The sequence below is a fragment of the Thermobia domestica genome, chromosome 2 (genome assembly GCF_964235325.1).
Source record: "Thermobia domestica chromosome 2, izTheDome1.hap1.1, whole genome shotgun sequence".
Classification (NCBI taxonomy): Eukaryota; Metazoa; Arthropoda; class Insecta; order Zygentoma; family Lepismatidae; genus Thermobia; species Thermobia domestica.
Window position 1 is genome coordinate 379,055,381 of NC_137455.1, and position 25,551 is coordinate 379,080,931.

Here is a 25,551-nt window from a genome sequence, read left to right on the forward strand (position 1 = left end):
TATTGTTTTTCTGTTGTATGTTTCCTTTCATTTTGAACTATTTAAAATATAAAATGGCGCTATAACATCTTCTATAAGAAACATTAGGAATGCCAATAGTAATAGGAACACAAAATGCAGGGTTCTTAGAATTGATGCTATTTACCTCTCTATTCATACAAATTAAAGGTTCAGTGGAGGTCATATTTCTTATCTAATGATTCTGCTTTTTTTTTTAATGAAATTTTACGTCCCACGCACATTCCAGATAGGTAAAGGACAAGAATAATGAAGTAAAGTGATTGGTTATGATAGAAAAGGTGAAATGAGAAGCAAATGCTAGAGCCCAACAGAACTCACGGATACGATATTGTACCCACCACCAATTTCCTTGGCTTGGGATTGAACTCGGGACTCTTAGCGTAAGAGGTGAGTGTTCTACTCTTGAGCCACCATTCCTCTTCTTCCCCTCCTGCCTTGTCAAATGATCCTATCAAATCATCTCGCGGCTATAAATTCCTGATTTTTGAATGCAAAAATCATACGTTGTGTTTTAGGTTGGTTTTCGATCAATAGCAAGCGTACAATTTCATCAGTGGGAGATGAGGAGTATGAAGCTTCTCAGTTCATATAGTTTTAATATTTTTATCGTAGCCAAAAATTTATATTTATAGGCCTACCTTTATATACTATTCAAAGGTGGGCTCTAGTGGTTCTCAACCTTTTTTGACCAACGACACACTTTACTGAACGAAGGACATCACCACACACTTGTTTGATATTTTTATTATAAATAATAATAATAATAATAATAATAATAATAGTGAAATCCATTAGTTTTTTATAATGACTCTATATAGCACTGAGCATTATAGCTACCTCTGGAGATGTTCACTAGTATAGTCTATCCCGATTTTAACTAATTATTATTAATTTCAAAATTTCCTGCGCACACCTTAGGGGACTGCGTCACATACCAGTGTGTCGCGACACATTGGTTGGAAACCACTAGGTTAAACCAAGAAACCCACTTTGGGTACGCCACTGTTCTTGAAATAATACAAGTGAGTAGACAATTATTCACTTTTTTTTTCTGCTAGAAGATAAGATCGCTTAATTTACAATGTAATAAAGTCTAGGTATATGGGTTTTTCGTTAATATACACACAGCTCATTCATTCAAAGTGCATATCATACTTTTAAAATTATGTGTACAGTTTCTTGTACATGTACAGTATAACAATATGAATTACAACTTCCTTCATTTCACTTCCTCCTGCTCCTTATGTAGTTGATGGCAATCTTTAAACATAATAATAGCAATAATAAATAATGTCAAGTTTCAAGAATGAGACGTCAAGAATTGCTCCAACAACAACAATACTGACAATAGAAAACATAGATCACTTTCATCTTTACAAACCAGAGACGTAAACAGTACATACAGTAAAAAAAAAAAAAAAAAAAAAACTCAGATTACCATGTCTTAAGAGAGTTAATCACTGCGAAATTAAAATACCGCTAATTTTACAGTAATTATGTGATATATTCAAATAGATAAAAGATAATCGAAATGTGGAACAAGAGTATGCTAGACAATATTATATTGCATGAGGTACCGTTATCACGAGTCACCTAGTAGCTTTAGGTTTGCAGCCATTTAGAAACGCCTAAATAAATGCCGATTTTTTAAATGGCTGGAAATCGAAAGCAGATAAGTGAGTCGTGATAACGGTATCTCATGTAAAATAATATTGTCTAGTGATCTTTTGTTCCACTTTTCGATTATCTTTTATCTATTTGAAGATATCACATAATTACTGTAAAATTAGCGGTGTTTTAATTTCGCCGTGATGGGGCCTTCTTAAAGATTTAACTTTTACTGTTTACTACTGTTTATTTTTATACTGTTTTATTCATATATATATTTTTTTCTTTTACGTTAAAATCTTATCATTTTAAAAATTTTTCTCAAATAGTACCTCGAAGAGAGAGAAAACTTTTTAAACAGAAGCAGAGCAATGAATTGTGGGTAAATTATAAGCCATGTCATGTCGCACTTGAATTCTCGACACGCAACAATGTTATATATGTATTTATACGTGTGAAATATATATATTATATCAACTGGTAAGAATCATTAGAAGCCTGTACGTATCTATATCTCTATATTCGTCTGTTTGCATATTATACAGTAATATAATGTGTGTGGTGAGACATACAATGCATCGTCAACAGTGCTAGGTGCATATCTACACTTAATTTCCATTCCATATTCATACTGGTTTAGTGGTATGACAAACCATAAATTTTAAGGAAATAAGCCCTGTTTTTAGTTCTCTCTCTCTAACTCCTCCCCCTTCCCCACTTCCTCCTCAGTGCTTTACTTCATACACACACACACACACACACGAATATTCTTTTACATTCACTTTGCTGCATACCCTCTACGCTGTATATCTACAGTATATATATGCGTATATAAACACACACACATACACATACAGAGAAGTAGTTGAACTTGTGCGGTGCAATGGTCCTAGTGCCTAATACCTTCAATTGTAATTGGAAATCCGCTAGCGACCAGTCATATATCTATTTGGACGGTGATTGGTTGTGTAGTGCGGTTAGCCGGGCTTCGCAGCAACTGACTATTTTGAGTGTAGGCTTGAAACCGCATTTTGCTTGCTGGACCCTATCTGACACTTTGATGGCACATCCTTCTCTCTCTCTCTCTCTCTTCTTCTCTACGCAGTGTGATATTTCGTTAGATACATTTGTGCCTTCTTCAATCAGCAGAAAAATTTGTACAGGGTGTTTCTAAATGATTTGAACGATTTCATTTCATATCTTTTAATTGTGCACTTTACTTAAAATTTTACACATAATTACTATAACCCTTTTTAAGTAATATAACTGTCCAAGTAAAAATTCTAATGTTTAATATGAGCCCTCTTTTTTGGATCAAAAGATCCAATAGATATATTTCAATAAAAAAAATTGTCGGCCTTATATCTGAAGAACTACACATACTGTAGCCAAATCCAAACTATGACTTGACTCAGTGTGATGTGCTTATTCCGTAGAAAATACGAAAACTCGATTTAGGGGCTGTTCAAAAATTTTGTGGCCCCTGATCCAGAGATTAATTATTGGCCAAGATCGCAGTCTTTTGATGAATTTTTTCTTATATTATTCCTAAAATTCTCGTTAACCTGCAAACATGAATTCGGTAATCCAATTTCTCCCAGACCCGTTTCAGAATGTTTTCATCAACAATTTGAACTACAGCATTAATGTTATGTTGCAGTTCACGGATATCTTGGAGTGGAGAGTTTGTACAAAATGCCTTAGAGATGTCCCCACAGGAAAAAAAATATATTGCAGGGAGTTAAGTTCTATGACCGAAAAGAAGCTCAAACTCTGATATCTACCTCAAACATGGAAGGAATACCAGATGATATTCCCTTGCAAATGCATCTTGTCGTCTTGAATCATTAAGACTACTTACGAGTGGACTTCTTTGGTTGTGGTTCTTTACGAAATGTTGTACGATGGTCACATTGAATACTCACAACAAAGCTACGAACACGAAATTATAGGACTAAAAATGCTTTTATCTGTATCACAAGCAGACATATTGCAACGTATCACTTTTGTCACGTAGTGGAAGAGTTTCGAACTATTGCAACAGTACCAAATTGAACTCGAGGAAGTGAACGGAAGTATTTTAACAAAATTTTAATTGTGGGTACTTAGAGCTTTAACGCTCATGAAACTATTTTTTATCGTTTAAATCATTTTGAAATAAGCATACTTGCCTACACATTTAATGAAGTTGAATTAAAACGCCAAAAGGGTTTCATAAATATCTCCCATAGATTACATCTCGCTTTTTCTCTACAATGTTCAAGTCTTCTTAACAATACTACAAAGGATTAAGGGAAATAATTTTCACTGCAACGAGAGTTGAAACCGAACCATCCAATTGGGAAGTACCAATGTCCAACCGCCGCAAAGTAACAAATTCTGAGGTCATATAAAAGCATTATTTTAAAGGTTTCTTTCTTTCTTTTCTTTTTCTTTTTTCTTTTTTTAATGGTGAATATGTTGTTTTTACTTTCTGGAAATGGATTCAATGAAACGCCTACTCGTCTGCAACCAGTCGCGCTTTGATTGAAGGTGGGTTGCATAAGAAGCAGGCTCTTAACAAATATTATTCCTATATACTGTAATTATAACCAGGCCCGTAGCCAGCCCGAGTTCTTATGTTAGAGAGGTCCAACATTATTGTTATGGAGACAATGGCAAAAGATCAAGGAATCCCACAAAACTGTTTATTATTAATGGAATCTGTAACAGAATTGTAGATCCTTCCGACCACTTATTTTTTGAACATGTATTATTTATTTATTTTGAACTAAAACAACTGATAGCTTCAAATAGGCTCAAAACTGGCCACAGAAGGCGCCAAACCTCCCTAGTTACAGGCTTCCTGCCTCCGCTTTAAGTTTTATATATTACCAGTTAGCGTTAAGGATGCGCACGAGACGAGACGAGACAGATTTTTCCTGATAAAAGTCGAGTTGAGACACTGCTCTTCCAATAGAGAAATAAACATTTTTCGAGTTGAGACATCACTTTAACAGCACATTTTCGAGACGAGGCAGCCTCAAATCTCGTCTTGTGAGCATCCCAAGCGTTGTGTACCTGGATTGAACTATTCTTTGGAATTGCATTTGTTCCCAAGCCTTTTATTGCTTGTCATGGTGCAACAATAGGTTACTAAAGTCTGAATTCCTATAACGAAAAAATGCATATCATTTTTCGCAGCTAGATTGAATTTCATTTGATAAGTAAAATTGCAAGAATTTATTATCTGGTTTTGGGTCGATATAAAAATTCTGTACAACGTTCTGTTTTAAAGCGGGCAAAAAATAATTTAGGATGGGGAGTGTCCGCTCTATCCCCTCCTAGTCTACAACAATAAACTAGAACATAAAATGATGTGAAAATATTTTATCATGGAATTTACGTATCCGAACAAAAGTTTACTGTTGTAGTTAGTACAGAAATGTGTTGCTTCCCCAACTGAGAATTCCTTCCTGGCTTCAAGGTTAGGGTATTTGCCCTTGACGCGGGAGACCCGGGTACGATACCTGGTAGAATCTCTTGCGGTTTGAATCCCACTTTAAGCTGTAGGTTCACGTTTCAGATAGTTTAGGTACTGAACGGGACGCTAAACTCTTAAGATATCAACCAGCAGATTCCCCTCCCGAAATTTCACGAATTTTTCATCATGGTTTCCTTTTGTGGCCGCCCCTGTTTCCAGAATTGTAGAACCATGTAATACTATTGGTGACCTAAGATTTGCTCACAATGGGATATGATGAACAGACAGGGTCAGATTTAGGGGGGTGCAAAGGTGCACTGTACCCCCTTTCGTTGTAAATATACACTACCTAAAGTGAGAAGCTAGCAGTGAGTTTTGCAAAATCAATAATTTAAGTCAATTTTCTGAAGGTTGAAGGAAAAGAATTCATCGAGAGCAGACACTTAGCATTTCCAAACGAATTCTTCATTCACATCATAAATGCCTAAAGACATTTAAAAATCTCAAATTTAATTCAAATGTAGTGGTAGTTATTGGTGCACCCCCTCAGAGAATCCTGGATCCGGCTCTGTGAACAGAGGTTATGTCGATGCATCTGAGAAAAACATTCATTAAACATTTTGATTGCGGTTTCCTTTTGGAATTACAGTGGACTTTCAAACCATGAGAATTCCGGTACTAGATATATAACTTCTGGTTGCAATAATAGAAACAATGTTATATATAGATGGAACCAATTCTTCCAACGTCGTCATAAGAAAGTCATAAGAAAGACTCGGGTATCTATGACATATTTTTTACACCGGCATTTTTTACATGTCTAATTAAATATACATGCTGTTTTTATTGGTCACATAAATACATAAAATATATTAGCTTAAGCTCATACTTGGACTTGAAGTGATATAAATCCATATTTTTGGTTCTATTTTAGACGAGTTTCACCTATTACTGAGAAATATATTTGTGAATATTCGATACAAGAAGAGAGCCGTGCTCCTATCAAGTCAGAAATGGCTGTGATGTACGAAATGGTATGTTTCAGATCTTAAAAGCATATTCAATGCAAAATAATTTTTAAATAAATTCTTATTTATATACGAATTTTTGTCAGAGCACATTCGTGGCTAAATGGTTAGCGTATGGGCCTTTAACGTGGGAGACCCGTGTTCACGATTACCGGCACGAGCTCATGTGGTTCGGATTCCACGTTAATCTGTAAGTTCAGGTCTCATATAGCCTTGCTGCTGAAAGCGACTCTAAACTCAACTCAACAACAACAACAACAACGTAGTTTTGTCAAAAAATATATATATTTACTTTTGTGGGTTATTGAAATGAAAATGAAGTCTTCGAGTTTAACGTCCCATGGCCATGATTGTTCCCGTTAGGCTAAAGAAGACAGATAATTAGGGCAAGTGAATGATGATGGAAGAATTGGTGGAATGAAATAGCGGGAGGAAAAGGGAGTACCACGAGAAAATCCATGAGCACGATGTTGTTCACCACAAACTTACTTGGCCCAGTATCGAACTAGGGACCCCACACACCAGAAGTAAGTGCTCTACCATTGCGCTACCGTACTGCCTTGTGGGTTATTCTTTCGTGCTTTACGTCATAATTTGCCATTATTTAGGACGTATATGCATGGATATTTTTTAAAAAAATTAAGTCACAGAAATCCGAACCCTACTCATAATAATTGAGTAAATACAAAGTTGGTATTGCTTTTTACACGTGGAATGTCAGGAAGGGGGTTTAACAAGGAGTAAAGGGGAACGGGCACTCGTGTAGAATCAAGCATAAAATTACTAAATTAATTACGTTTAGAAAATCGGATCCCATATGTTATAATATCACTATTAGATGTTTAATAAATCATTTAAAAACCACGGAATTGTTACAGGAGAAAAGAAGTGTTGGTGTATTTGATAAAGACATCGCGTAGAGAGCAAATTCATGGAAAAATTATTTGCTGTTAATGTAGCCCTTTTATGTTTTATGTCGTGGAGCGTTTTCCGCTCGTGTTGAGCAGAAAGAAACGATATACAACAGCCGTAAAGCAATCAATACTTCTGCTAGCAATCTGTTTTAGAGGCTCGTTAAACCACGCATGCGCACACCATACCAAGGAGAGGGGGGTTAGAGAAAAGGTAGGAGTTGCATCTCCACTAAACCATACATTTTATAATCGGTTACAATTGAGGGAGAAAAAAAAAAAAAGAAAAATCCACGTACACAGAATAACAACAAAAAACATACTTTGAATATTTGCACGCAATTCTGCCAGAAATGGTCCTTTTTTTTACCTGCTTAAAAATGACTCAATCAAATCAAAAGTTTTCGTATATTATTCTCAAAATTATCATTTTGAAAGAAGAAAAGATAAAATAAAATAAACATCACGGTTTATCAGTACCCTCCACGTAAAATCTTTTTTTAATGGGTTCTGTAATTGATATTCTTTAGAAATGTACACTCATGTCCAAAATGATTGTCGCATATCTAGAACTGTTCGTTTTATTGTTCTTATTTACTGCTCTTTTGACATGAAATTTGCCACATACATGTCTTTGCCGACTATACACATACTAACATTATTAGAAATATCGGGCGAATTCGTTATCAAATTATATTCATACAACAACATATTTATAGACATGCGACAATAATTTTGGACATGACTGTACATAGCAAAAAACTTGGAAACTTTTGGAGTTCTACGTCTCATGATTATACCGTGTGGGCTAGAGAAGACGGTGATGATGAGAAATGAATGACGTGGATGGAATGAAGCAAGTAGTGGAAGAAAACGTAAGAATCCCGAGAAAACCAACGCACACAGTGTTGTCCGCTACAAAAGCTACTTGGCGGGAACTGGGAGGGACTTAACACATGATTCTAGCAAGACTATAAAATATTTTCAACTATATAAAAAAAAAAAAAAAACAGGTTAATTACTTTTAACGAGGAATATTTGAAAGTCATTCATTATTTAAAATTAAAACTTGGAAGTTGTTAGTATTGCCTACAATACGAGACGGGACGAGATATAATGTTTTTCGTCTCGTCTCGTATCGCAAATTTTTTGTAGAACTGAAATTCATCGCGATTCTTGAAAAATTGAAGCCGTGACTTCCATCACTACACAAGTTCAGCTGAAGAGAAACTCAATAAAAGCTGAATAATTGTTGGAAATGTGAACTTGGAAATCAGACTTTTTTCATACTTACACTTTGTTGAATAACTAATATCACTAAGTATGAAAAAAAAAATCTGATTTCCAAGTTCACATTTGCAAAAGATATTAAGTTTTTATTGTGTTTCTCAATATCTCTTCAGCTGAACTTGTATGGTTATGGAAGTCACGGCTTCAATTGTTTCTCATTTTGTCTCGACTCTCAGAGATTTTTTTTTAAATTCAATTGTTTCTCATTTTGCCTCGACTCTCAGAGATTTTTTTTTAAAAATAAATTTACTCCTGATGTATTTCTTTATTTCATTTACAAGTTATCAAAATCCTTACGTGTCACGAGAGGTCCATGAATCATATTTATTATTGGAAAATATAGGGTAACGACTTGGGTATCTTTAAACGTTGATAGATCCTCTAAAACAGTGTTTGCGATCTAAGGTTTGTGTGATCTAGTGTCGCCAGCGAGACTCGTAAAAAGTTGTAGTCTCATCTCGATTCTTATATCAAAAACGAGACTCCAAGAAGTTTCACTATCACTATATTCCTTCCCCTGTTTCGTAATGAAAATTATCCCCTTCCCTTTCCTATTTCTGGCACCCGATTTCCACTACAAATCTGTAGTCAAGTGGCCCCAGGCAGTGTAGTTGCTAATGCTCTCGCTTTTGCTACAAGTGGTTCCGGGTTCGATTCCCGGTGGAGACACTCGGTGGAAAAAGTGTTTTTCATGCCAGTCATCCTGAATAAGGTTTTCCTCATTCATACAAGGCAAATACCGGGATAGTACCTAACATATAGGTCCCAGGCCGCTTCCTTCCTTCTATTTCCTCCGATAGTGTGATCGCCGAGTGACGTCATCCCTCATACGTGACGGGTTAAGTCTTCATCCCGGCGAAATTAAAATACCGTTAATTTTACAGTAGTTATGTGGTATCTTCAAATAGATAAAATATAATCGAAATGTGGAACAAGAGCGCCCTAGACAATATCATTTTACATGAGAAACCGTTATCACGACTCACTTATCTGCTTTCGATTTCGAGCCATTTAGAAAATCGGCATTTATTTTCGCGTTTCTAAACAGCTGAAAACGGAAAGCCACTAGGTGACTTGTGATACCGGTACCTCAAGCAAAATAATATTGTCTAGGGCGCTCTTGTTCCATATTTCAATTATCTTTTATCTATTTGAAGATATCACATGATTACTGTAAAATTAGCGGTATTTTAATTTCGCCGGGATGAAGAGTCTTAACATGACCATAGATGCCGAAAGCACAGAAATCTCATTCCTAATCCTAATTCTAATCTATACTCAACACAAAATGCAGTTTACAAACTTCAACGAACCTTAGAAAGAAATACAATAGTATATAGTTTTGTCTGCTTTTTTTTTTTTTTTTTTTTTTTTTTTAAAGTGTTGCCAACATTGACCTTGACTTTTCTTTGGTATTTACACCTATATTGTCACTTCCCATGTTTCGGTGCTTCAGGGAAGAAAAAAAACGAATAGATGGTGACATTCTGTTTTCGAAGAAAGAAAGAAAAAAAAACATTTCGGTATTATACTCTTCAGTACTAAACAATTAGCTTGAGGAAGGTTATATAAGCTTTTAGTTCTAAAAATATCTTTTAAAAAAAGTTACTCGACTGACCACTACGAACAAAACGTAAGATATTTTTTTTTTTTAAAATCTTTTCTTTTTTTAGTGAGACACGGGTGGTGTGGACGCCCTTTTCAAAATACCGTTAGGTTATTGTTCAACAATATTATACAATGTTATACTACACTCGTGAGCCCTAAACCAAGGCCAAAAGGGAAGTTCTGTACTATCACAATACTCTATTATGTATTTACACAAGGACTTTTAAACTTCCCTACGAAACAATGCAAGTCGATAGTGGTATAGGATTTGTTTTAGTTAAAAAAAAGTCCCTATCTTATATATTTGTATTCTTGAACTAATGTTACAGCTTTTGGGATAGTTTCTGAGTTATACAGCAATCATCATAGGTATTCTGTTATCACTAGCTGTCACTTGTCGCAACTGAGAAGCTTCCATTCTCCATGGTAGAGACCTGCACAGGCCGAATGTTTCGGCCCGAGCCCAATCCAGCCGGAATGTACCTAGGCCCGGCCCAGCTCGGGCCCGAAAAGTTTTGGACATTTTCGGCCCGGTAAGTTATTTAAAATTCTTGGCCCAAGCCCGGCCCAGGACCGAAAGTTTTAAAAGTCTCATTTTGTAACATTTTTCACGGGCACACTTCTTCAACGTTTGCCTTCATTCTAATTATTGTTTAACGAAAGTCAATAATCATTAAAGAATTGCAATTAATCGGCCCTAGTCCGGCCCGACTTGAAGAGAAATCAGTGTCGTCCCGCCCAAGCCCGGCCCGCGGTCGCTCTCTCTCTCTTTTTCCTGTCGCCATATCCTCTAGCACGTCCCTCATGATACAGTTCCTTCTTAGTCAATATTTCATCGAGTTTGTCTTCTCAATTCCCACCACCAATTCTAACACTCTGTCATTCGGTTTTCGCTCCACTCAACATTCTCTCCATTCTTCTTCACACCCACATTTCAAAAGCCTGCAGTCGTTTTTCATCGTTTTTGCATAATTTCCATGTTTTTGCCCCATACAGTAGGTTACAATACTCCACACGAAGCATTTTATGAGTTTCCTTCTCAATTCTTTATTCAAGGTTCCACAGAATAGTATTTTCTTTTTCCTAAAGGCTTCTTTCACCATTCCTACCCTTTATTTTATTTCACGTTCACACTTCATAAGTCTCGCTATGTAATGGGAAAATTAAAAAGTAAGTTGAAGTAGAGAAAAACTAGTGTCTAGAAGACTAAGATTGTGTCACTAGAAAATATTGGGAATGTGAATAAGAAATAAAAGCCAGGATAGGAATATAAAAGAAAAAATAAACATTTAGGATGAATATATGTACATTTTATGAGACGTTGAATAAAGAGTAACGGAGAAGACTGGTTGCTTGGTTGTATTTCAGCGTCCTTTTCAGCACTGAGATTGTGTGAAACATGAACCTGCAGCTCAAAGCGGAATCCGAATCCCTGTAACATGTTCAAATTTTGTGGTTCTCCTATCGGTAATTCATCCAGGAACTCCATTAATCAAAAGTGTATACGCTAGCCACTAGATTGGCCGGGAGAGCTCAAATGTTTCTTGTAGAATATTTTACTGTACTGGGCAGAAATATGAACATTGCGAAGGAACAGTAAGAAACGACCCTAAGCGTTAAAAATGTGGGTTTGGAGAAGATTTATTTATTTTTTATACATATTTCTGGCATTAAAGGGGGGAAGGAAGAAATTGTTCTGATGTGAATGAGGAAAACCCAGGAAAAATCTGGTTAGCATAAAAACGCTGTTGCTTACGCCTTACGACCGAGTTTCCCCACCGGAAATCGAACCCGGGACCGCTCGTACCAAAGGTGAGAGTATTAGATGCTAAGCAACGCGGGGCCACTTGGAGAAGAAATGAAATAATATGTGCGTGGGACGAAAATTCAATGAGCGAATGTTACTAATTAATTATTTAATGTTTAAATAATGTTAAAATTTTACTAATTAATTATTCGGATTGCAAATAGTTATTCAAATATTTAAAACAGAATATTCGGAATATAAGTAGAAACATATAACAAATATTCGATAATTATTTAAATAATGTTCAAACAGCACTAATTGTAATGGTTGTAAAGTTGTGGAGGAAGTTAAAAGAGGGATAGGAAGTAGATTTCAGTTGAAACTAGTGATTGGAAGCTCCTAATATGCGACAAGAGACTTCCCAGCACAAGAGCTTCCCCACTGACTTCTAGCCTTAGCCAAGTGGATACAGTTTCTACTTTATTCCTATCTCTACGAAATTCATCTTAGCATTGTGCTCCCAAGGGCGACCCTAGGTAATTTGCCGCTCCGTCCAATGACATCATTTGCCGCTTTGCTTTTCTTCACAGAAAGAACAAATCTTAAAACTCACAATTTTAAGTATCCTTGTCCATCATGAACAACGAAGGAAAGAAAAAGTGCAATCGTACACAATAAATACAATCTTTTTTGTTTCTTTCTTTAAATAATAATCTATTACGTCAGTGGAAGATAAAGCGAACACACCTACAAAGAAAAGATGATAATCCTTTTTTATAGAATTCAATATCGAGCTTTAATCTCAATACGTTTGCAATTCCAGTACTACTAGCTGTTTTACCTTTATTTCTTGATTTTCCTTCTACATATGTAAAAAAAATATATATGACAATTGTTTCTGCCTTCAATGATAAAAAACTTGCTTGTGACAAAGACATGACTAGTTTTCATATCAAAACTGTGATAACTAACTAAATGGAACAGGTGTTCGCTACTGTTCGAGAATTGAGTTCTTGTATTTGACAACAATCAAACAATTCATACTTGCGATCTAAACATGATTTATGAATGTAATATTCACATAGAAGATCAGCTTAGTAAATTTAACTACCATCATCATGAGTCTGTTTCCAAAAAGAAATATTTATTTTAAGTAATATAATTATGACAGTTTTTGTCACCTCTCGAAACTTGCAGCCCTGTGCAAATGCACGTGTAGCATATATGGTAGAGTCCGCCTTGCCTAAGCCTGCCTTATGGTCTTCTTCCGATTGGGTTTCTATTGTGCTGCCAAAATGTCTTGAGCCGTGGCAAAAATGCGAACTAAAGCTCACACCCTCACACACCCACGCGTTGAGCCAATAAGAGTTCAGCTGTTGCTAAGCGAGAGAAAGCGAGTGGAATTCCTTCAGCCGATAGCAGCGCTTGCAATGGAAGACTAGGGATCAGGTCAATGTGGCATATCTTTAGTTAGTTCCTCCTTTCTTCCATTCTGACTACATGACCTGTACACCCATTTAGTTTAATTGAAGTTTCATGAATCAAACTTGAATTAATATATATATATATATATAGAATAAATCATATAAGAAGGTAAGAAGACAGTGCAGAACGAGTTTACCGAAAGCAAGTACGAATTTTGTATATGTCTAACAACAAGCGTAACAAGTAATACCAATTCCAAACATTTCTATAATATACTTCTGGTTGAATTCCTCGCTAGTGTAACGTGATCGCCTTTTGGTATACGATATTTCGGAGTCAATCCCAGTAGGATAGCTTTGAAATTCGAACTCATAGCGTGGGTACAGATTCTAAGGTGAAACTGTTGGTCCACGTCTCAAATAGTCTCGGTACTGAAGAGGCTCGCTAAACTCTAACGAGTCGAATTTGAGGTGCCCAGTTACCAAACGCAAAAGGAAATTCTGAAACACAGTACATATATCTTCTATCAATACTTCACCGCTTACGATCAACCTCTGTTTCTCGTATTTTCATAGTGGTTTTTCCTTATTAAAGAACTTATCATTCGTCGTTCATTCGTCTTTACAGACTATTTTTAAGTCCTTTTTAAATTCGCTTTGTACTCACCCCAGTTTTACTCCTCCCCCTTATACACACAGTCCATGCTTTTGCATTCGTTTTCACAAAACTTTGCAATTCCAACCATACTCAGTTTCTTTCGCGATAAAATTAGCAATATATTTAAGATAAAATATGACGCAAATTTCCTGAATATAGTCCAAATGAAAAGAAAACCCTCCTACCCAGTAAGTAAACCAATAGTATAACAGCATTTTTCATCATGAGAAAAGAAAGAAACGATAAGAAAAAATATTCGCAGCTGTAGTTGTGAAGAAGAACGCTAGATGGGGTTTGGGTGGCTCACAAAGCCTATTTGCCGCATCTCTCTTCTTCCTCCTCCCCCCTAATGCTATTTATCTTATATCATTTCTTCTTGTCCTGTGTTAGCCCAAAAACTGAATGGCGTTTCTCGAAATTAAATTCTTATCGACCTAGAAAAACTGCACGAATGATAAGAAATGGAGAAAAGTGTGGTAAACTGGTGTATAAAGAAGAAGGGGAATAAGAACCCCCAACAGGCCCAGACACTCACAGACAAATGGGGGAAACAGAAAATGAGGTTTAGAAAGAAAAAAATGAGCATCGCTATTTTCTTTCCCCTTAGTTTTTCCTCCTTTTTTCTATATATTTTTTCGTTCTTATCCTTTCATCATATACGGAATGAAGGAAAATGAATGAGGCTGAAGTAGTTACGACCACAGAATGAGTAGAAGATGAACAACGTGCGTATTCTAGACGCAATCGAATAAAAGATGAAAAGGTGCTCCGTTGGAATGAGTGTAAAACATGCTAGAAGTGGTTCCATGCAGCATGCAATAGTCTGAATATAAAAATTAAAAGCGAGGAGGGAGAGGTAAGTCATAATTTTACCCATACACAGACAAAAAAAAAAGAGGATATACATAACTAGCTACTACTACTGTTGCTAATGGGTTATAGCCTGCCTAATTAAGAAACGGTAGCTTGAAAGTTCACTCCCCTTATTTTCCCCCTCCCTCTAGCATCCGGAGTTTCTAAGGCCGCCAAAATGAGTAATGGCATTGTACTAGTGATAATGTAACAAGTCGAGGCACACAGCATTCTTATTACATTCAGTGCCTTAAGGCGAGAAGTGCAGTTATCTATATGAATTTTACTACTCTTTGTTATGTATACATGCTCCAGCGTTTTACCCAACTCGTTTTCATCGATACGATTGTTGATAATCGAAGTGACAGACAAGAACACAAAGGAAAATTCTGACAAAATTAAAATTAATCATCATAAGTATTGTAGAGGGAAAAAGCCTGCACAACTGCCTTAATTTTAGTTCAAAATTATTCGAAATTAGCAGATTGCCCGTTCGTCGCACGGGGAATAGACGTTTCATTTTGTACATAACGAACAATGGAGGCTGAATTCAGATTTAAACTGCATCGGAAGTGTCACTGTTCATCTCAGCGACCCCGAAAACTATGGATTGAACACCAATATTGGTCATTTTCGATCATTTTTTAAATATTTCCTTTATCTCCCCGTACTCTCCCTAAGTTGCACCTTCAAAGTGAAATGATAAAATCCATCCCAGGCCCGAATCTCATCTATGTTCAAAATTTGATTGGTTCAAGAGTTATTAAGTCACAAACGTAGTAACTTCAATTTTTAAATATATAGATACAGTAGATATGTACGTACTAGAAGTTATTTAGCACAGGCTTGTTTGTCTTTAAGTCTTGCGACCGGGATAGCCTTTTTCGTGAAATCTGTTTTGAAATTTTCGAAAATTTAGTTTTCTCGATTTTTAAAAAATCGTCTTGTTTTAAGAACAATAATCCTCAATTTCTTTGTTTTTTTAAAATTTATTTGTTTTTAAATTTGGAAAATATTTTTGGGATGTTCCTCTTTGGTTTTGTTTTCATTACTACTTTTCTTGCTATTCCAGATGATAATAAAATTTTTGTTTTGTTTGTAATTCTTATTTCAGAACACAACCTACACTAGAAAAGTAATAACAATTTTTCAATTTTCGTTTCACAATGATTTTTTTGCTCTTCGACAATTTTTCATTTTCCGATAAAGAAAAAAAAAATAATTTTCTTTTCTTTTTTCACTTCTCGAAAATATCTGTTTTCGAAAAATTCATTTATTAATTTTCGAGAGAATATGGCTATCTTTTCTGTCCATACAGGAAGGCTATCAGAGAGAGAGAGAGAGAAAAAAAAGAGAGAACTTACCGCTATATATTCAGCGTTTCAATGGTAGGTTTTACCCTATCCTTTTCACCAAAATAAAAACTCGAAGTTATTATTTGGAATGACGCCCAACAAAATTTTGTTCTTCCATTTTTTTCGAAAACTACTCATGATAATTTACTTACAAGCATGTTAATTTTATTCAGCGCAATAGAAATTAAAATTTTACACTTAATAATAATCAGTGGCGTATTTACGATTTTGTTTCGTTGGATGTTTTGATAACTTTATTCCTGGAAATGTGAAAATTATGCAAGACATTTCATTTACTTTAAAGTAGTAAATAAAATTTCGGGGTGGGGGAAAGCTTAAGCCCAGAAGCCCCTCTTAAATATGCCACTAATAATAATAATAATAATAAAATTATTCGAATATACGAATAATCGTTTTCAATATTTTAACAAAGAACTCATTCGTGGGTAAGCGGTTAGTGTACGCGGCTTTGGCGTGGAAGACCCGCGTTCGATTCCCGGCGGGAGCTCATGTGGTTCGGATTCCATGTTAATCAGTAAGTCCACGTCTCATATAGACTCGCTGCTGAACGGGACGTTAAACTCAAAATCAACTCAACTCAATATTTTAACAAATGTTTGTTATTTTAAAAAAAATAGTTGGAATAATTATTTATTAACCGAATAATTTTTTGAATCCATTATTCGAGTTTTAAAAGCACCACATATAAGTAAAATATAAAGTGTAAAAGCATTCGACATTTAAAGAAATACGTAATCGCAATATTATTTGCTTTGGATTGCAATTAAAACGCAATTCCTATATCTTTCTTAACTCTATGGGAAGACAAATAACCAATACGTACTCACGCACCAATACGTTTTTTATACTCACGCAACGGTAAATATTATACGGCATCATAGTTTTTTATGAACCAGTTGCATATACAAAAATTTTACATTTCCAAATGAAATTATATACATTAAAGGGTCACTTCAAAAAAGTGGGAGGGCAACTGCCCTCTCTAAACGCCGCTCCTGTGTATGACTTTGTTCAATAATAATAATAATAATAATAATAATAATAATAATAATAATAATAATATACCCTCAAAATTACTTTCAACTAATCTTCGAAAAACTCTCTCCGTATGTCCTCCTTCCGTAAAGTACACACCAAATTTTATTCCTATAGATATAAACATAATTTTAGATCTGTTCGTTGAAATTTACAACAGCCTTTGGAATAATTCATTATAGGTACTTACTTGATTTTTTAAGGTGTTGCTGCCTCCCGTTATTACGAAAATAATGGAATCTGAAGAATTTAACATTTTTTATTACGAACAACGCCCAATTAATCCACAAATAAATGTCTGTATTTAATTAATCCGGCTTGATAAGGAAAGTTTGTCATTTCGATTAACTCTTTACTTGGTAACAATTCCAAATAAAGCAGAAATAAAATGTATTATGTATCCAATTTGAAAATTACAACATTATTTCACTTACGGAAAATATATTCTAGCGAGCAGCAGAGCAGCAAGCAATAAGCTGAACCCGTAAAAAGTCGCGTCTTGATAAATCATAACTCAACACACAAAATATTAACACGCAAAAATCTCTCTTAACGAGTTGAGATGCGAACGCACACAGATATAAAAACCTTCTAAAGTTTTCAACGACTCTTTTCAATGCTTGGTCGTAAAGTAGACATACAGAAAAAGAAGAAGAAAAAATAGTATGGTGGACGCCTTTTTGGGTTAGCAGGGTTGGTTGGATTCGCCTGCTGGTCTTCGCATTCAACAACCAGTAGCGGATATTGGAAGAGGTTAAAAGGGGCGGAAAGGCAGCCATACTTGAAGGACGCACCAGGACAGGGTGGCTGCTGGGAGGATAGCTTTCTGTACGTAGGGGGTGAAAATGAAGGAACAACCAAAAGGCAATGCCAGCCACAAGGTTTTTGTGACATTCAGACAGGATTTTAGTAGCTAAGAACCATAATAGGGGTGTAAAATCTTTTTTTCTTTCTTTGCTTCTATCTAGTCCCTACTTTGTTGGTTCATCCCCTCAGCGAATTGATACGGTTTTCCTTTATTTATTCTTTGTGTTCGAAAATGGACTTTATGTCGTCATACAGGAAACTATTTGAAGTTTGCAACCAGCCTTCTTTTTCTTAAAACTCGAACATTTTCCCTCGGTCGAACCAGTTTTCAGCAAATCGGAAACGAAGCAAAACGTGTTTCTTTAATCTTCCTTCCCTGATTTAGAACTGATTTCTTGAAGAAACCACATGTGGATTAAATAAGGTAGGGATTTTTTATCTACTTAAAAAAGAGTAATAATAATTACATATCAAAACATTGTACGCATTACACCTAACACACAAATTGTACAAAGTATCTTGGTTACTCATTAAGTGTTAGCTCTGAAGATGTCCCTGTATCCATTCATATTACCAGTTTTACACTGGTGCTTGCAACATAGACAAGTAATTCTGAAATTAATAGATATACGGAAGATAATTTTAAAATTCTGCTTGAAATAAGACATCAAATTATATATATGTCTTCTTTCAGCTTATATTTTCATTTAGTTCATGTTTATATCACATAGTTCATACTTATATTAGCAAAGATTGGGTCTAGTATTTTGAATAATTTTCAAATTATTTTGACAGGATTGACTAGATCAGTTTTAATGTTTTAGTTTGAACTTATCTGCTAAAACTCAAGAGGAAATAATCCGACTTAACACCCAAGTTGTACAATAGCATATCTCAGGACAGAATTATTCGACTTAATGCCCAACTTGTGCAATAGCCTATCTCAGGGCAGAATAATCCAACTTAATGTCCAACTTGTGCAATAGCCTATCTCAGGACAGAATAATTCGACTCTATGCCCGACTTATACAATGGCCTATCTCAGGGCACAATAATCCTTTGTAATGCCCAACGTGTACAATAGCCTATCTTAAAACGGAACATGTCCTACAACCTTGATAGAGGGCGACACTTTTCGTTGAATTACCTGACAGAAAAATAAACAAATAAATACTAAAATTAATTATGATATGCATATTATATATTTTTAAAATTCCATTTAGTGTGAAATTTATTACACACTGTCATCTTATAATTCACCGTGAACCATTTCATTTTCTTACACTGTATTTTCGTGTATTGTATTAAATTACTTTTCTCTAATATTCGTTTGTAACCACTATTACAAGATACAAATGTATTTTCATTTTAGAGTGGGAACAATAACAATTGTAAACCTCTAGTTTGTATATTTAAGAGGCCTCACCATAGTGAAATTAAAATTGCCCTAATTTTACAGTAATTATGTGATATCTTCAAATAGATAAAATATAATCGAAATGTGGAACAAGAGCGCGCTAGTCAATATTATTTTGCATGAGGTACCGTAATTAAGAGTCACTTAGTAGCTTTCCGTTTGCAGCTATTTATAAACGCGAAAATAAATGCCGATTTTCTAAATGGCTGGAAATCGAAAACAGATAAGTGAGTCGCGATAATAGTATCTCATGTAAAATAATATTGTCTAGCGAGCTCTTGTTCCACATTTCGATTATCTTTTATCTATTTGAGGATATTACATAATTTCTGTAAAATTAGCGGTATTTAATTTCGCCGTGATGGAGCCTCTTTTGGTTAACTACTGATTTTTGACATAGAAAGCAATAACTGAGTTTTGGAAAATGAACCGTCTATGAAGATTTTCCTTCTTTCTTTTTCTTTTTGTGTATATTTTTACAGATAGCTATATAACACAACTGATTAAAAACAATAAGCTCCCTATTTCTGTGAGTTTCTAGGACGATATTTTGAGTTTTATTGGGAATAATAATGTTATATACATTATTATTCCCAATAATAATAATGTTATTTTTTTTATAGTAATACAGAGACCTACCCTACATGTCATTACCAGGAGCGGGTCAAGGACGGACTTCTGGGGGAAATGGCCGTGAAAACTTCCTCCGATAATCTGAAGCTGTCGAAAGTACTACGCTGGATTCGCTTGTGCAAATACTAGTAATAGGGGTGTAACACTGTTACTTAAAATTACTTTGAGCTCCTTCGTGGCTAAAAGGTTAGCGTAAGCGGCTTTGGGGTGGAAGATCCCGGTTCGATTCCCGGCGGGAACTCATGTGGTTCGGATTTCACGTTAATCAGTAAGTCCAGTTTTATATAGACTCGCTGCTGAAAGGGACGTTAAACTCAAAGTCAACTCAACTCAATATTAAAGTTACTTTATTTTTTATTTATAAACAGATGCTCGTTTGTTACACTGATACATATGCCACTGGGGTGGATCCATCTATTTTATTTATCGATTTTAATAATAAGACTATAATGTATAAAATGCATTGGATTTAAACTTATCTTTTGAATAAACTCCACAAATATTACCAAATACGAACTTATAGACAGATTTATGTAGTAAAAAAAAAAAAAAAAAAGATTGTAAACATGCTTTTCTGTTGTTCTTTTACCGAGGTTCTACTGTAATAAGAAAACGACATGTTTACCTTTTCAATCGATTTCTCTATTATGTAGCGTGGAACATCTTTGTTTTCATACCTGTGGACCAACAGCAATCGCAAGCAACTCACCTGTAAGAAAAAAATTACAATTAATGAATACAAATTGAAGAGAAGCTTATTAAGTAATAAAACATAAATACACGTAAGATGATCAGCAGTAGGTGCATAACGTAAGTTGTAGTAACGTCATTCGAAGGTTTTCAGTGACCATAGTATCTGCAACACTAGCACCTAATGTGGTAATGATAGAAAGTGTTGCCAGTTGGAATTAATAAAAAATCATTAACGCGCTGAAGATCCGGATTCGATTCCCAATGGGAGCTCATGTGATTCTGATCCCACGTTAAGTTGTAGGTTCACGTTTCATACAGCCTTAATGCTGGAAGGGATGCTAAAATTCAATCGAATGAATGAATCAATCAAAAATCACTAAAACGCATTAAAATGTACGTGAAATATTGAGAAATCACTTGTTTTGAAAGATAATGTTTTAAGAATGACTTATGGTTTCACAGTTCAAATAGTTTTAGACAAGTTGTTGTAAAAGTAAAATTTTAAAGATATAACTCTTTAAAACTTTTTACTTTTTGAATTACTCCTGACGTCGAAGCGATTTCCTAATTTTTATATTTTTAAAATCATTATATCAATAGTTGTTCAGCAATAGCTTTTTTTTTTTTCGCTGTAGTTAACGCGAGGATTCGTGAAACTTGGGCTGTACACCGATCATAGAACTACTTTGGCTCACGTGTGATGCATCGTAATAATTCGGTGTGATTCGTGGAGCTGCCTTCCGGATGCATACTTGACAAAACTTGAAACAGCAGAAGTTACCGAACACTGTTACCGAACTAGAAGACATGACGAACTAGCGGCAAGAAAACGCCACTTAAAGAACTATAAAACCAATATACAAATATATTCAACTAAATGGTAACAGTAATAATAGCAAAAATTGAAACCAACGGCAACAAAAATAAACAAAACGAAACTTAAGGGAAATCCGATAACACTGTACCCTCAGGAGATGTTCTTCGTATAGCTCAAGAGACGACACTGGCGAAAATACATGGATGGGGGTTAACGACCGGGAAACACACCTTCTTGTTCTATTGGATGCTGAAATCGGTAAATCTGTCAAGCTTCATGACTCCTTGCGATCATTATAGCTGCGCTTATACGTTTCGCTGGGCAGAAGACAAAATTTAGTAATGAAGACTATTAAATAATTTTCTTTTCGACCCGCAAATCTTAAGTAGGATTGCCTACGACTCGAGGGTATTTCGTCTCGAAAAGGTGTCGTGAAAATGATGTCTCGTCTGGGAAAGTATATTTGTTTTTATTGGAAGAACTCCGTCTCGTTTCTGTTGGAAGAATCTATGAAAACTGTAAGGTAAAAATATCTTGAACACGAGCTTTGTCCACAACAAAGCCTCGCTGGCACGAAATGCGATGTAATATTTCGTTTTAAAACGATTATTATTATCAATAAAAGTGACTAAAAACTGACTCTTTCTGACCGTATCACTCTTCGAACTAGTGTTTCGACTGGGAATAGAACCAGGAACTACGCAGGTTGAATGCAAGCGCTGTGGCAATTCGGACACACGAATTTATCAAGAGTTGAATGTCCGAGTTAAATATCCTCACAGTGTTGACTACAAAATTATTTTTTCCTTTATTAATATATGATAATATAGTACCTAACAGAGTTATACATATTCTATCTACATAATGTATAGAACTTATATACATATATACGTACTGTGTTTCATTATCGGCATATTTATGAATGTAACAGCAACGTTTGTTAGTCAAGTTCCTTTTGTGTTTCATGACAGTTTGTTCCGTTCATGCTGCATACTTTCCGGCCTCTCCGTTCCCCCTCCTGAGTACATACTCTCCTAGTTTGTTAGAACTAATACGTATATGTATATATATGTGTGTATGTCCCAGAACTGAAACTGGAGGACACTCTTAACCCGCTCTTCCTTGGGTAAGCTTGACAAGGCATGATTCAGCTTATACGGGAAGCAAACTGCTACTCCCTCTTCTTGCTCTTGCGAAATTACATTGGAAGACCGCACAATGCCATAAAACTTAGTGTTACAAGTTGTTGCCGGTATGTAGATTTATGTAGTGTAGTCAGGGTTGTAAATTTCGCTTCTTAACCGGAGAACGAGTTACTACACTTTAACCAGAGTTTGGGATTCACTCACTCACTTTGTTTCTATTTAAAAAAAAATAATAAAAAAATGTATACAGAAGGATTCTCGAAATGCTACTAGTACTAGTAAATTAAAGTGTTATGAAGATCGCATACAACTAACTGCACATAAGGAAAACTACATAAATTTAGCCATGCAGGGTGTACCAAAAATCTTTTACATCTTTTCAATAGAATTAATAAGTCTGAAGACCTTTTGGTTCTCAGCCCTCTTACGTTTTGGTAAAACATACTTAGGAGTAAGTTACTGCTTTCTCTTTGTCCACTGTGATTTTAAGCTTTACGTCTCTCGTATTTAATTATTCTTACACATAGGCTCTATTTGAAAGTAACTTATTGTCTGAGTAAATAAATTTTATTTACAGGACAATAGTAATAAATTTAAGATACATTTTTAAATTCTGAACGTTTTGTTCCCTATTAAACGTAATATCGTATATTTTTACCGCATTTATTCACGGGATATTAGGCCATCGAATTTTCTGGTGTCGATGTTATGTGCCCTTGAGCTTTTGTACTGTCAATGAAATGTGCTGTAGACACTTCGACGGTATATCAATAACAAGCAAGAATATTTGTTACTATTCCGGCGATATTTTTCTTCCTATATTATGTTCCGTTAACGTTTTGGTTATCGATGCTAACTACCGTTCATGCTTTTGACTGTAGATGCTATGTACCGTTGACATTTTGGCCAGACGATGTTACACACGGTCGCTATTTTGGCTGTTGATGTTATGTCGATATTTTGTACCATTAATTAAATGTGCTTTCGGTATTTTAATGCCAACGTTTTAATTGTTACCGATAAGAGAAGAACGGCACCCACAGTGGTTCACCGGGTCTGGGCACCTCTAATTTCTATATTTAATATACTGAAACATTAGATAAGAATTTTGTCATGTTTAAGTCTTGGCCTTCCACACCACATGCCACTACTATAAAAGTTAAATTTCCTCCGTGTTACAGAACCTATACTACAATTATAGTCAATTGATTTTACTGAAACAAAATTCTGTATTAGGTTCTACGGATATGATACTCTATAAGCCAATATATTTTATTTGATTTTTAGTTTAACATCCATTTCAGCAGCAAGGCTATATGAGACGTGGACCTATAGCTTAACGTGGAATCCAAATCACATGAGCTCCCATCGGGAATAGAAGCCAGGTCTTCCTGTAGGCTAATAGAGACTGCTAATGAAAAAAAAATATGATATAGATGAACTAGCAGAATGTGAATAAGTGGGGAATTGGCATGGCGTATTGTCGAATCAAGGACCCCTGTACCATAAATTAGCGCTATTCCCACTGTACTACCGTGGTCCCTTCACCGAACTTGCAAACAATCTTGTATATGCAGTCTGTCGCAGTTTACTTTTGCCAACGACTGTACAAACTTTACATCATGGAATTAAGCAACCATTCTAATTGCATCCAAATGTTACTATTTATTGGAGCATTTGTTCACCTTAATTAATACGTATCTATTCAACACGTAGAGCTAGTATAAACACGTTTTGATCTAGGATGTTCTATTAACACTTGATTTCGCATGGGATAGAAACAGATCGATGGGTGAGCCTAGAGAACGTGATGAATATTCATCGGAGGGCTTATAGCAAGTTGATGCTTGTAATCTTAATAGCATCTCGAAAGCTAGGCTCTTCCAATCATTACAATATCATTAGTATTGATCAGAGAATACAACGCCATTAATCATTCGCAAAGGCCCTTATATCATATTGATTGCAGAGGGCTTCAGATAATCAACTTTAATTCTGCGTTCCGTAACTCAAGTCAACAACAATTACAGAGAGAGAGAGAGAGAAAGAGAAAGAAAGAGCAAACAGTACGACCTAATGCTTGTTTTTTTTTATTTTAAAAATAATTGGGTATGTACTACAAATAAATGACCTCAATGCTGTTACGGTCAGTTCTTTCCGATTGCACAGTATTTATTTCTGAACAGTGGCGGAGGTACGACTCTCGCAAATGGAACACTATCTCCCCTATTGAGTTGCAAATTTACATTAATAAAAAGAGAACTTTTGGCACTTATCGTAATTCAAATGATTTTTCTATTGTTAGGTACTAAGATTATGCACTTTACACTAACGAAGACTAATGGTTAATGAACAGGATTGCCAATTCTGAAAAATAAAACTACCAACAGCTGCTCATAGTCCTCAAAACAGATGCGAAATATATATAGTTGAGTCTAAGAAAAAAACACCGGTCAGTTGGCAACCCTACTAACGGCAGTGAATTATTATGAAGTAATTGTTAGAATTAGATCGTAGAAGGAAATGGGAGAACCTCGAGAAAAATCTATGAACATGTTATCCACCATAATCTCACACGGGTTGGGATCGAACCAGGGACCTTTTAAATCACAAGTGAGTGTTCTATCATTGATCCACCGTGCTCTCATTATTATTATTACAGTAAAACCTCGTTAATCCCGACTAATTGGGAGAATAAGTTTGCCGGATGAACGAAAGTGCGAATTAACTTAAATAAGCTAAAATTAACAATAAAAAGTGCATTAAAATTGTGTATAGCAACAAAACACGTTTATTATGGAGGATTTAAAGAACTAATGCCTAACAACATAACGTTAAATGTAATGCAATATAGTATATACAGTGCAATAAATACTTCCACTTATATGTGGTATTACAGAAACAATGAAATAAAAAAAAAACACACACACAGATTGAGTTCTTCATCATCATATAGGTATTCTACCATTATTGACAGATCACTTTCTGCAACTGAGAAGCTTCTATGCTCCACGTCTT

The 25,551-nt window shown here is 35.2% G+C and overlaps 1 protein-coding gene and 1 long non-coding RNA gene across 5 annotated transcripts in view; one reads left to right on the forward strand and one right to left on the reverse strand.

Annotated features, from left to right (window-relative positions):
- The window catches only part of LOC145678864 (uncharacterized), a 544,231-nt gene extending 523,655 nt beyond the window's left edge, over window positions 1-20,576 (reverse strand). The window contains exon 1 of one of the 3 annotated variants that reach the window (XM_081749437.1): window positions 20,556-20,576. The gene's annotated coding sequence lies outside the window, so the exon portion shown is untranslated. Of the gene's footprint in view, window positions 1-17,211; window positions 17,597-20,503; window positions 20,525-20,555 lie in introns of those variants that run through there. The other 2 variants (XM_081749435.1, XM_081749439.1) reach the window with 2 other exon arrangements.
- Window positions 1-25,551, forward strand: part of LOC145678867 (uncharacterized) — a 541,133-nt gene that overhangs the window by 112,409 nt on the left and 403,173 nt on the right. Inside the window, exon 1 of one of the 2 annotated variants that reach the window (XR_014130458.1) lies at window positions 17,942-18,252. The exons of the other annotated variant lie outside the window; for it this stretch is intronic. This is a non-coding gene — a long non-coding RNA (uncharacterized LOC145678867). Of the gene's footprint in view, window positions 1-17,941; window positions 18,253-25,551 lie in introns of those variants that run through there. 2 annotated transcript variants of the gene reach the window in all.